Source organism: Cherax quadricarinatus, chromosome 4, assembly GCF_038502225.1.
Source record: "Cherax quadricarinatus isolate ZL_2023a chromosome 4, ASM3850222v1, whole genome shotgun sequence".
NCBI classification, from domain to species: domain Eukaryota; kingdom Metazoa; phylum Arthropoda; class Malacostraca; order Decapoda; family Parastacidae; genus Cherax; species Cherax quadricarinatus.
In genome coordinates this window covers 51,470,343-51,482,892 of record NC_091295.1, presented here as the reverse complement: position 1 = coordinate 51,482,892, position 12,550 = coordinate 51,470,343, and the positions used below count along the sequence as shown (strand labels likewise).

General features: G+C 40.6%; 1 long non-coding RNA gene across 2 annotated transcripts in view; it reads left to right on the top strand.

Moving 5' to 3' along the window:
* Positions 1–5,987: 5,987 nt before the first annotated feature.
* LOC138854312 (uncharacterized) overlaps positions 5,988–12,550 on the top strand; it is a 63,927-nt gene continuing 57,364 nt past the window's right edge. Inside the window, exons 1-2 of one of the 2 annotated variants that reach the window (XR_011393516.1) lie at positions 6,016–6,127; positions 11,372–11,593. This is a non-coding gene — a long non-coding RNA (uncharacterized lncRNA). Of the gene's footprint in view, positions 6,128–11,371; positions 11,594–12,550 lie in introns of both variants that reach the window. The other variant, XR_011393515.1, reaches the window with a different exon arrangement.

The window sequence follows — 12,550 nt, the reverse complement described above, 5'->3', positions numbered from 1 at the left end:
AGACTGGCATGTGTGAGGTAAGCTGTGATGTAAAAGGATCTGTTACTACACAAAGGAAAAGTACAGAAGTGCAAGTGCAGGAGGAGGTGCAGGCTCTAGAGGAAGAGCTTCAGAAAGTGTTAAGGACATTGACACCGCCTGCAGAGGATGTTGTTCCTGAGCTGGTGAGAGGCACGGCGTTGCCTGTAGAGGAATGTAAGGATAAAAAACATAGCAGGGTTGACGGGCCAACTAGTAAGAGAGAGTTGTCGCCGTGTGCTGTGGAATGGGGCGTGGTGGAGGTTGAGGTTCATCGTGAGGGAACCTCAGAAGATAACATGGATGTAGAGGGCATCACGAGGAAGAGAGCGGCGGCGTCAGACTCAGATGATGTCCTGACGCTGGTGCAGAGGTCTGGGAGGAAGGAAGAGCAATGTCGAAGCAGTCACGATAAGAGGCATCACAAAAAAGGGGGAGGGGTTGATGGTGTGAAGCCTTGTGCTGGCTCTGGGGCAGGAGGCCCTGGGATGAATGAAGAGAGGAGGAAGGGTTGGAAACTATAAAGAGGCCTTAGGTGTATGACTGTGAACGTAAATGGACTGTGTAATAGTGTGAAGAAGGAATGGTTTCGGATGTTTCTGTATAAATATAGGGTGGATGTAGTGTTCCTGCAAGAACACAATTTCAAGGAGGGAAGAGTACTCGAGGTGGAGGGGTTTCAGGTCATGACTCTGCCATCTGCATGTCTGAAAGGTGGTGTGGGTATATTGATCAGGGAGGCAAGCCCATTTGTGTTGCTAAGAAGTGAGGGGGGAGGGGGCGAAGAGTATTGCGCGTGGATGGGTGGTGGATGGGACAGCGGGTATCTTTTGTATGTGTGTATGCACCAGCGGAAAATGATGTGAGGGTAAAAAGGGATTTTGTATGTGAAGAACTAGTTTTATTCTTACGTGGTTTACCTGCAGTGGCCGTCGTTGGTGGGGACTGGAACTGCGTTATTAGGAGGGCTGACGTGGAACCAAAAGGGGCGGGGCACGTGTCGGCGGCCTTGCGAGATCTTTTGAGGGATATTCAGTTGCGGGATGCGGTTGGAGGAGGGGCGTGGGAGGTAGAGCACACTTTTGTAAGACGGGGTTACGCTGCTAGGTTGGATAGGCTGTATATATCTCAAGGGGTTGGGTTAACATTTTTCCCTACAATAGAAGTAGCTTATTCGGATCATCGGGCGGTAGTAGCAGAGGTGGCGTGGGAGTCACTAGCAGGTATATCTAGGGGATATTGGAAATTAAATACAAGTGTGTTAGGTGATGAGGAGGGGATAGAGCGATTTGCAATGCTGTGGGAGGGGTTACGTGCAGAGATAAATGGGGTAGAGGATGTGGTGATGTGGTGGGATGGTGTGGCTAAAGAACGGATTAAGCAATATTATGTAAAGGAAGGGAAACGTATCAATTCTTTAAAATATGGGCTTGCTAACTATTTGGAGGATAGATTACGGGGTTGTTATGCGAGGGGGGCGGTGGCGGGCACTTACCCAATGGATGAAATTATGGCAATTAAAGGGAGGCTGCGTGAGGTACAGGATGAGAGGTTCCAAGCGGTGAGGGTACAGGCGGGGGTGGAAGAGGTGTTATGGGGCGATAGACCTTCATCGTGCGTATTGCGTAGGCAGAAACAAAGACAGCAGGCAATGACTATTCCATGGTTGAAGGTTCATGAGTCGATAGGAGGGTACAGGGAGGGGCAGGTCATACAAGCTATGGAAGGAATGGGGGCGTTTGCTGACAAGTGGTATGAGAAGTACTGGCAACGAGAAGGGGTAGAGGATGGGGTTTTAGAACAGGTGTGTGGGAGTGTGGTATGTCAGTTGCGTAACAGTGATAGGGAAGCACTGGGTGGGGAAATAACTGAGGGGGAAATATGGAGGGCTTTAAGTGGAATGCGAAAGGGCAAAGCACCGGGAATTGATGGACTCCCGGCAGTTTTATCAGCAGCATTGGGAATTATTGAGGCATTTTCTGGTTAGGTTATTAAATTGCATGAAGGAGAGAGGTGAGCTGGGTGAGAAGCAGGCAACGGCTGTCGTTGTATTGGTACCGAAGGGTAAGGGGCAGCATATGCTTCTGGATTACCGGGCGATCTCGTTGTTATGCGCAGATTATAAATTGTTTGCGAAGATTTTGGGAAATTGGGTCAAGTGTGTGGTGGGGTGGGTAGTATCAAAAACTCAGTTTGGTTTGCCAGGGAGGTCTATGGTGGAGGGGCATGGGTTACTTAGGGATTTCGTGGAGGCACAACGGGGGGGGGAGGGAGGGCGGGTTGGTGGCGCTCGATTGGCAAGGGGCCTACGATAGAGTGGATCGGAAAGCATTGAAAACCATCCTCAGGGGTCAGGGGTTTGGGGAAGAAATAGTGGGCTGGGTTGAGGCGTTGTATGGAGGTGCAATGGCGAGGGTACAGATTAATGGTCGATTGGGTGGGAAGATTGTAATGGGTAGGGGACTTAGGCAGGGGTGTCCTATGTCACAATTATTGTTTGCGTGCGTACAGGACCCCTTTTATAGATTGATGGAGCAGCGTATGTGTCATGTAGTGGGACCAGGGTGTGAGGTTGCGAGGGTTTGGCCAGTTTTAATTGGGTATGTGGATGATACAACTGTTCTGATCAGGGAGGGGATGTCAATGGACACATTAGACGGGGTAGTACAAATGTTCGCAGGGGCAACTGGTATGAGGGTAAATTCAGATAAATCCATGGTCATGGGGTTAGGAGCTTGGGCGGGTAGGGTTGATTGGGGTAGTGCAGTTGTGAGGAGGCAGGTGAATTCGTTAAAAATCTACAGTCTTATTTATGCAGACGATCTACCTGTGGCACGCATGGAAAACTCGCTTAGGATGGTAGAAAGGATTCAGGGACGCTTGGGTGCATTGCGACCTTATCATTTGACCCTTGTGCAGCGTGCCATTGTTATTAATATCTTACTGTATAGCAAAGTATGGCACGTGGCAGCCGTGTTCCCATTAACTGGGCCAGCAATAACGAACATACTTAGGAAGGTTTTTAAATTCTTGTGGGGTTCGAGCTGTGATTGGATTAAGAGGGATGTGGTAATGTTACCTGTAAGTAAGGGGGGGCTGGGATTGCTGGACTTAAAGTGGAGGGTCAAATGTGTCTTCATTAAAAGGGAGGTGATGAGGAAAAGTGTGGGTGTGTGTGGGGGGGGGTGTTTGGCCAGGATCCATAACAGATTGCAACGGATGTATACAGGAGTTGAGTTGCATGAGTGTGAAACTGTGTTGAGGGCTCTGGCGTGGGATCGAGAGCCAGCAAAGGTTAAAATAGGTAGGTTGTGTAGATTGTTAGCCGGGAGGGTTGTAGCGCCTGTAGAGGGAATTTTCCCCATGTATGCATGGGGAAGTATATGGAATAGGTTGAGTAGGATGAGGTTGCAACCTCGTGTTCGGGATGTAATGTATCGTTTTCTGCACGGCATTTTACCGTCGGGTGTGGTTCTACGGGATAGACGAGTCGTTGACGGGGGGGAGTGTGGGATATGTGGTGGGGAGGAGTCGGCTTTTCATGTAGTATATTTTTGTGATGGACTGAGGAGTGTCAAGGGGTGGTTAAATAGGGTGATAAATAGGATAGGAGGTAAAGGAATTTCTGTATTGAGAGCATTAAGTCTCGACGTGGGGGGTTGGGAGGAACGTGTAATCAGAGCTGTGGGATACATTATGGCAGATTATATCTATATAGTGTGGGGATTGCGGGGTAAACAGGTTACTGAGGTGAAGAGGAGGGTGTTAGCGTTAACGTTCTATAAAACGGTATGTAGAAATAAGGAAATTTATGGGAGGAGGTGGGTGAAGGATTTTTCAGAGGGATATAGGCAACTTACGTTACAGGTTTTATTAGACTTGTAATATACGAGGGAGGGGAGGGTATGATTGGAAAGTGTTGCTGGGGTAGGGAAGTCAGGGGTGAAAACAGGGTTGCCTCCCTGGTAATGGATAACAAATGTTTGCGAGAGTGTTGGATGAGTGATGCATGAGTGAATAATATGTGGACCACGGGTGCTAGCACCTGTGGAGCTGGCCAGTTTTTGTGTGACTGGACTTTACACTTTTTATACATATTGTGTGTGGTAATATTGATTTACGGTAATGACATTGTAATTTGGAGATTTGCTATAATAATTGCATGTATTTGCTCCAACTTGTTTTCTAGGTGCCTTGCACTGCATAGTGTTGATGCTGTGATCATGCACGGTGTCCAGAGATATGATGTGATATGTTTGTATTAATGTCTGTGCATTATTGTTCGTCACTGGTGTTCTGCAATTTTCAGTTTTGTTTTGAGAGTAAAGAGGTTAATGCACGTCAGATAGTGTAAATAAAGTTGGGCAACATGGTGTTATAGGTTTTTGTGGTTAGGTGCGTGCTAGGCACAGTCTTTATGTGTTACTTATGTCATGGTTATATTTTATGTTGTATTATACTGTTTTCAATAGCACTATGTAATGTCCATATAAGCTGTATAGAGCTTGAATGTCATAGTTGAAGCTGTGTTATTGTTTTAACACTGGAATTGCATGTTTAAATGTGTAGAGGCTTACATGTGTTGGATTTTGAGACTAAGTTTATTCTTATGGTTTTGTAGTAATTTTGAATGCCTTTGTGACTTTTCTATATCACCATTGTTGTGTAATACATATTGTTATGTAACTGAACCATTAGGACAATTACATAAATCATTGCTGTGTGACTTTAGATTAGGCAACATTCATTGTTTATAGTATGTTAAGATGTAAATAGTGGGGTGGTTGGATAACCACGGGGGGGGGGGGTAATATGTCTGTATAATATGTTCAGTGCAATGAATTGCATGGTCTGTAGTCGATTATTAAGTACCATTTCGAGGGATGTGTATATAAAAGTGTTGTTCATACCATGTAATTCTGTTGAGTAGCTCCAACAGGTTTGGGTTAAGTGATAGGATGAGTGAGCAGGGAGGGGGGGGTGTACCCACACGGAGTTGTAAGTGTGGTGTGTAACATTAGCTGTAGTGAGGATTGTGTTAATTTATAGACTTAAATGAGTTTTACATATTATATTTTTGTAATGTCATGTTTTAATTAAAATAAAAAAAAAAAAAAAGACTACGTGGCATAGCATCTGTGATCAATTACTCACTCTAGCAGTAAACAAGACGCTCGCCCCTTCTGAGAGGGCTTGGCCCCTCAGGGCTGAAAGGGGCTGAAGGGACTGAAAGGGCTGAAGGGGGCTAATATCCCCCTCCTGGAGAAAATTTCTCCACATGTGTTTTATGTATAAGTTTAGTTCTAAGGTAGGGAATGTGGAGCTTTTTGTTGTTATATATAATGGTTACGTTTCATTGTTTACATTGTCTACATGTATAATTGTGTATTGCGTTTTTAAATAAAATATAAAAAAAAAATCCCTAAAATTGGGATTACGGCGCATATACGTTGAAATGCCTCTCGATATATATATATATATATATATATATATATATATATATATATATATATATATATATATATATATATATATATATATATATATATATATATATATATATATATATATATATATATATATATATATATATATATATATATATACTGACCGGCATATGCTACGAATGGCATTAATAAGATTGTTGGATAGGTCCCTCTGGCTCGTGTACTATGTGTTGACGTTGTATAACGGTTGGACGAACGGTCGTTCAGTGCTATTATCAAATTTGCATACTGTTTCAGTCATTTAAATTTGTGATCAACGTAAATAACTATGCATTACGTATCATACAGATTAAAAGCTTTTGACGCTACAAATGCATAGTTGAGAGCAGCTACAAGTTAATATGATGTGATGGACCTAATGTTACCAGGTCTGACCTGCTGGGCAACTAGACTACACAGCTCTATCTACCACAGTAGTGGTAGTTAGAGCTGTAATAGCCTCGTCTTCGTAGTACTTTAAGGAAAAAATAAAGGAAGAACAAGGTAGTCAGTGTGAAGTTGGATCTGCCTGAGAGAACAAGTGTACTACGTGAAAGTTTACGGGAGTGTATTTGCCTCCCTCCTATCTGGAGCTTTCCTGCTGTCCTCCGAGATTGAAATAAGTATTACCATTCATGTTAGCTGTTACTTATTAATTTATTCATAGGTTTTCTCTGCTTAGTTTTGAAAGTGACAGCAGAGTAGGATTATTTATTAAATTTAGATTTTTAAGGTAATTCTAATATAAACTTTAGTTCTTTTAATTTTCAAATTTGTTTTGGTGTTTGTCTCGATATAACACTATAGTAACCTAAGTTTTGACAGATTATAGTGTGTGTGACTGTATGTACGCGTCGATTTGTGTACGTCAGTTTTAGGTTTTGGTCCTAGCCACGAGTCCTAGACTGCGATCACCATCACTGATTTCTGGCATCTTGGGCATTATCATGTCTAATCTTGAAGCTGCGCACTGAGTTTTATTCTGCATTGAAGGAAAAAAATTCTAGCCGTTTTTGTGATGTAACTTTTCGTGGACACCCAGTTTTTAAGAATACAGTGAACTTTCTAGTTGGTTAATGGGGTTCAAATCCTAGACTACACATAGGGTCACTTATGGCTTCATGTAACCTGTTAATCACCCGTCAAGAATAATCCCTAAAATAGGGATTTAAGTTTACTCGATGTGTATAGACTAGAGATAAACCTGTATATATAATGCTGCTGAATTTTATGCTAAACAAGAATAAAAAATGTTTTAACACTGCTGGTCAAATTTACATAGTGATCGATATCCAGGTTAAATTTAATAGGAATGTAGCAACAAAACTGAAAATAGAAGGTGTAAATAAGAGGTCTATCCGCACACCAACATATCAGAAATCCAACATAGGCTCAGATGTAACTGTATTTAACTATAATTTTTTTTCCAGATGAATTTTAAACTATAGAATTGGATAATGTGAAAAGTTATGCTGGGTGCACTATTCCTGTTAGTCATACGAGACCATTTTCTGTCCATCACTACTGGTTGGAAAGCTGAAGGAAGCTGCTCTGTACACATACACAAACAACCCGCACATAGAAGAGAGGACGACGTTTCGGTCCGACTTGGACCATTTACAAAGTCACACTAACGAGAAGTAGAGCAGGACGTACCACGCTAATTAAGCGTCTTGAAGACAGGGGTGGTGTTTACATTACCCGAAAGGCTTTGCATAACTTATGAGCGTATCTTTTAGGAATATAAACATCGTTTACCCGTCAATGAAATACTTTGTTCCTTCTCGGAAAATTACGGATTAGATATCGATTATATCTCGCTCATAACACTGGTATGCCTCATCTCCCTTGTGGGCTTAGCACTTAGCTTTGATTATAATAATAATGCCTCCTCTGGTTCAAATTTTCAATGGTGGTGTACAGTAACTAGGACAAAATTCCTGTAATTGCTGGCATGTGCAGGTGCACAGTGATCAGAGTTGTTGAACCAATTCCCAGCATCCTTGAATGGCTCCGATAACTTGTGGCATAACTTCAAATATTACAAAAGGGCCTCTTAATTTGATTACGGTGGAGAGATATTAAGTGTGCAGGTGAACATCTGACAGTTGTGTGTAAAACAGTGCATTTTTCCCCGTTAAATTACGTTAAATATATTAGTCTACCTTTTCTGAGTGACTTCAATATGTAATGGCTAATGCATCTTACAGCTACCATAGCGCCACATAGGTTTAGTTTGTGTGAGGACAATTTTGTGAATGTACTTAATAAGTTTATAAAATTTGGGAACCTTGCGAGAACTGGGGAGAAAAAAAATCTTTGGATGTACGTTAGTTTCAGCCCTGGTGTGTTTTCTGGGAAGCTAGGCTTGCCTGGGAAGCTAGGCTTGCCTGGGAAGCTAGGCTTGCCTGGGAAGCTAGGCTTGCCTGGGAAGCTAGGCTTGCCACATTATGAGGCTGCATAAGTTCCAATTTGCCTCATTTTTCTATTAGTGATACCGAGTTCCATTCAGTAAGCGCCTCGTCTTACCGGCTTCAAAATATTAACTGATGCAATCCATAAGAGGATAACAGAGTAAGTTTAGATGCAAATTTTAAATTTTAATGAAATTGATAAAACTTGGCGATTATCCCTGAGCAGTTTAATGTATCGACACGTAACACCGTTGATTAATTAAATACGTCTAATTGAATTAATGCCTGAGTACTGATATGCAGAGATTAACCCACTATGTATAAATGCAATACGTTAATTGAAATATATTCCTCGACTGTTCATTGAGGAACTTGTAATAATGTTGGTAGGATTACCGACAATATGTAAAGTGAAAGGACACAAGTGCAACTAATGTGACATTTTATTGTGGCAACGTTTCGCTCTCCAGGAGCGGCTTGATAAAGCTCCTGGAGAGCGAAACGTTGCCACAGTAAAATGTCACATTAGTTGCACTTGTCTTTTCACTTTACATTGAGGAACTTGCAAAAAAATATCAAATATATTTAGTCTTGTGGAAAATACTGTGTATATTTTCCAGAAATTCAGTATTTATATGTAAATAGATGGCCATACTGTATTTAATAATATTTGTCATAGAAAACGGAAAGCCTGCGTCTGCGTAGGAGACTCGCCATCTTGGGTTTTGAATTTGTATTAGAAACGTTGTAATGGGAAGAATTTTTCATACTCTAGAGGTTAAAATTGGATTAACACCTCTCAAATAGGAGGCGAAATTGTTGGATGTGCATTCCTGCATAACTTGAGATATCAGACGACTGGACAAGACAGCTCCATGAACCTCGGATAAGCTCTCTAGATTTGTGTATAATTCTGGCCAGTGTTTTCATAAATTTAGTTAGTGAGGTTTTTCTGAGTATGATACAACTTAATATCCAGTCAAATTGGTGAGTGATATTAAGATATATTTTCCTTCTGTTATGTATATGTGAATTTATATATAATCATTTTTAATATACAGTCCACAAATTTATATATTTACCAGTATTCCTGGTGTATGTATATTTCATTTAATTAATAGGTCCAGAGCAACTTGTGGATATGACAGTGGTAGGTATCGATGGGGGACATTTTTTTGCGACCTAAGTGTCCCAAATTCCTACTTGTCTGTAACTCTGATAAATAATAATTATTTTTGTTATCATTTTCTGTTATGTACATAATGAGTTGCATTCAGATATATGTAATTTTCCACAAGTCTCATCGATAAGCATCTCTGTTTATACATCTTCATATAGACAATTTTGAGTATTATACACTGATATACACCTTGATGTATATACTCAATGTGGTATATCAGTGCATGACGGAAGTACAGCCAAGATAACATTCATTTAGCGAGTGACAGTCATGTTCTAATTAAGATGGTGTTTAGTCAATTTAACTTCAACAATGGAGGTATTGACTGTGACAATATCAACAAGGAACTATTGAACATTCCCTGGCAAACTGTCCTAGGCACACTAGCCACAAATCAATATATAGAAAATCTAAATGGAAAGCCGTTCAGTCTGCAAAAATACGTCCCCTTCATAGAGAGAGAGAGAGAGAGAGAGAGAGAAAAGCTTAAAGTAAATATAGGAGTCTACAAAAAGAGGAAAGTTGCTGAGCTACTCGTAAAAAATAAAGGTCACAGCGATGGAAAGGTAACTTATAAGAAATACAGACAGCAAGAACGTTGGCAAAAATACACAAAAACGTTCACGGAAAAAGCAAAAACGTGCACATGAAATTAGAGCAACAACGTATTGAAGTGAACACAGATTGCTCTGTGTGTACATTTTTGCTAAGAGTACACAAAAATTCAAAGTAGTGCACAAAAAAATGTACACAAATTGAGCAAAAGTGTACATAAAACTATAGATTGATTTAACGCCTACATAGAAAATGGTAAAACTTCAGGAAAGTTAGAAATCACAATGCAAGTGAAACCATTGGAAAATCTGAGCAGTGTGGGACTGGACGCAGGAGATCCGGTCAATCCCACTACCACTCTCGCTAAGATCTCGGACTCAAAGTAAATATTTAACCAGTTCTTGCCGCTAGTGGTAGCTCTCTCGTCTGGTATATTGTTCTGGGCTCTCCTCTTTCTTCAAGGCAACCAAGATGCAAAACCTAGAAAACTTATTTTCTGTTCCATAAAATGGGTAACTTAATTTTTCTGAAACAATAGCAGTGGCTCAGGCTGTAGGCCAGAAATAAGTAAGGACCCCAATGGAAATGAGTCGCTTTTTCTGACTTTTTATTTGGGGTTATCCTAGGTAATTTATATATGATACAGGTACTTGTGCGTACCTGTGCCTAAATAAACTTACACTCGGAAACTACATGAACATAGTGGCTGTAGTTTGGCCATCGCACTGGACCTGTATCAGCCTATTCCCTTAACTGGCCTACTCTGGAGCGGAGACGACTTTCATTTCGCTTGAATCTACACAGAAAATGCGTGAAAAACCAGGTCCCTAGTCTCGCCAATAATAATAAAAAAAAAACTTTCTGGAGATGTAGAATAAATCCAATGAAAAGCTTTTTATTATTAAAACAGTAGTGTCCATATCAGAGGTTCATGACTTAACCTGCTCATGGTGGTGCCATATTTTTGTGCTTCGTATTATTAGTTTAATCTTGTGATTATTTTGTGTTTATCTTTTTTAGTGATTTCATTCTTCGAATCTTACAAATTTAAAACTAACGTCTTGGGACACAAGTTCTCTTCGTTAAAGGAATTGTAACTACTCTCATTCCGTTGATCAAATTTTATCATCTCCTATTCCTTAGACGCCGTTATGAATATAAAAAAAAAAATTAATAATTTAGCATAAAGATTTGATTGTTTCCTATATGTGCAAAATATTGTCTTATTTATTCTGTCAAAACCCTTTTACTTTTCACTAAAAGACAGAAGAGACTTAAAGATATTTCACGAGTCTCGGTAGAAGTTGTCCTAATCTGCCAGGCTGTGATGTTTGTGTGGACTTGCAAGTAGAAATAACCTGTCTGGTCAGGCAATAACCCTAGTAAAATATGTTATGTTTGTTGTATTGCTAATAGGCAGTGTAATTAAAATGCATCTTGCACAAGCCCCTCGTGTATGTATTTGTAAGATCATTTTGGCTTGGACCAGTGTTTAGGATGCGTTGTGAATAGCTAAAAGTTCTTACCTCTGTGTGGTGGTGCTCACCTAATTGTGGCTGCAGGGGTAGAGTCATAGCTCCTGGCCCCGCCTCTTCACTGGTTGCTACTAAGTCACTCCCTCCTTGGTGTTGTGTTGTGTGAGGTAATTCTTGTTTCCATGTAAACATAACTAAGTATAACTGTTTCGAATCATATAAATTAGTATTTTGAATACGCAGGTATAGCTGGGAGTCCATCCCAGTAAATGAATGAGGTGGGGGAATGAGAGTACCTTTCATCCCACTCCAGACAATTTCCCCTCAAGCTGACTAGCAGAAGGGTAATCAGAATAAGTCGAGGAGTAAAGTAGAGCCCTTCTGGATGACACGCCTGAGTGGCAGCCCAACAGAACACTTCTGAATTTTATCGCATAATCGTGCTCTGGACATTTCTTCTAATTGGTAAATAAGGTCCACATTCTTCTTAGTGTAATATAATTTTGTTGCGAATAACTGAAAATTATAGTTATTACTAGCTAGTAATTTTAACAGATTTATTTCTGCCATATTACCTTTACATAAACTTTTAAAAAATTAAAATTTCGCCATTTTTTTTCTCCGGTCTTCGTCAAGCCAAGTTTAAAATACTGTTAGTTTTTATTCTCTGCTTCATGAACTAACTGAAACTCGTTACATAAAATCCTGGTCCGTATACAGATCAGTTTATTTTTCCCTGGATCGTGTCCCCCATCCCTGGATAATGTCCCCCCTCCCCTGGGATAGTCTCTCCCCCTCCTGGATCATTTCTTCTTGGTATGTGTCCTGGTCCACGCACCTTTCTCCCCTCCCCTCCCCCCTTCTCCCCATCTACTGGGTTTCCCAACTCTAACAAACTATCTTAATTGCCTTTAAACTTTTAATTCTGACAAGCAAGTAATAGAGAGAAACTTTAGCTCAGTGGTAACCTCACCAAAGCTGGTTTTTTTTTTTTTTTTGTCCTCGGTGATAAAAATTGTTGGTTGTTTTTAATCAGATTGAGACAGAGAGAGAGAGAGAGAGAGAGAGAGAGAGAGAGAGAGAGAGAGAGAGAGAGAGAGAGAGAGAGAGACAGAGAGAGAGAGACAGACAGACAGACAGAGAGAGAGAGAGAGACAGAGAGAGAGAGAGAGACAGAGAGAGAGAGAGAGACAGAGAGAGAGAGAGAGAGTTATGTGGAAGGAGACGTGGTTAGAATTTTTTTATATACGTTGGATCCTTTTTTCTTAAGGTACAAGATTTCAGATTTTTATTAATTTAAATGACTAAGTTAAAGATTTAAACCGAAATTCCTAAGTCGCGAGAAGTTAAAGTCGGAGTTAAGTGAAGAGACTCGGTAGGATTTTCCAAAAATCACTTCATTATCACAGTCCCTTGACCCAT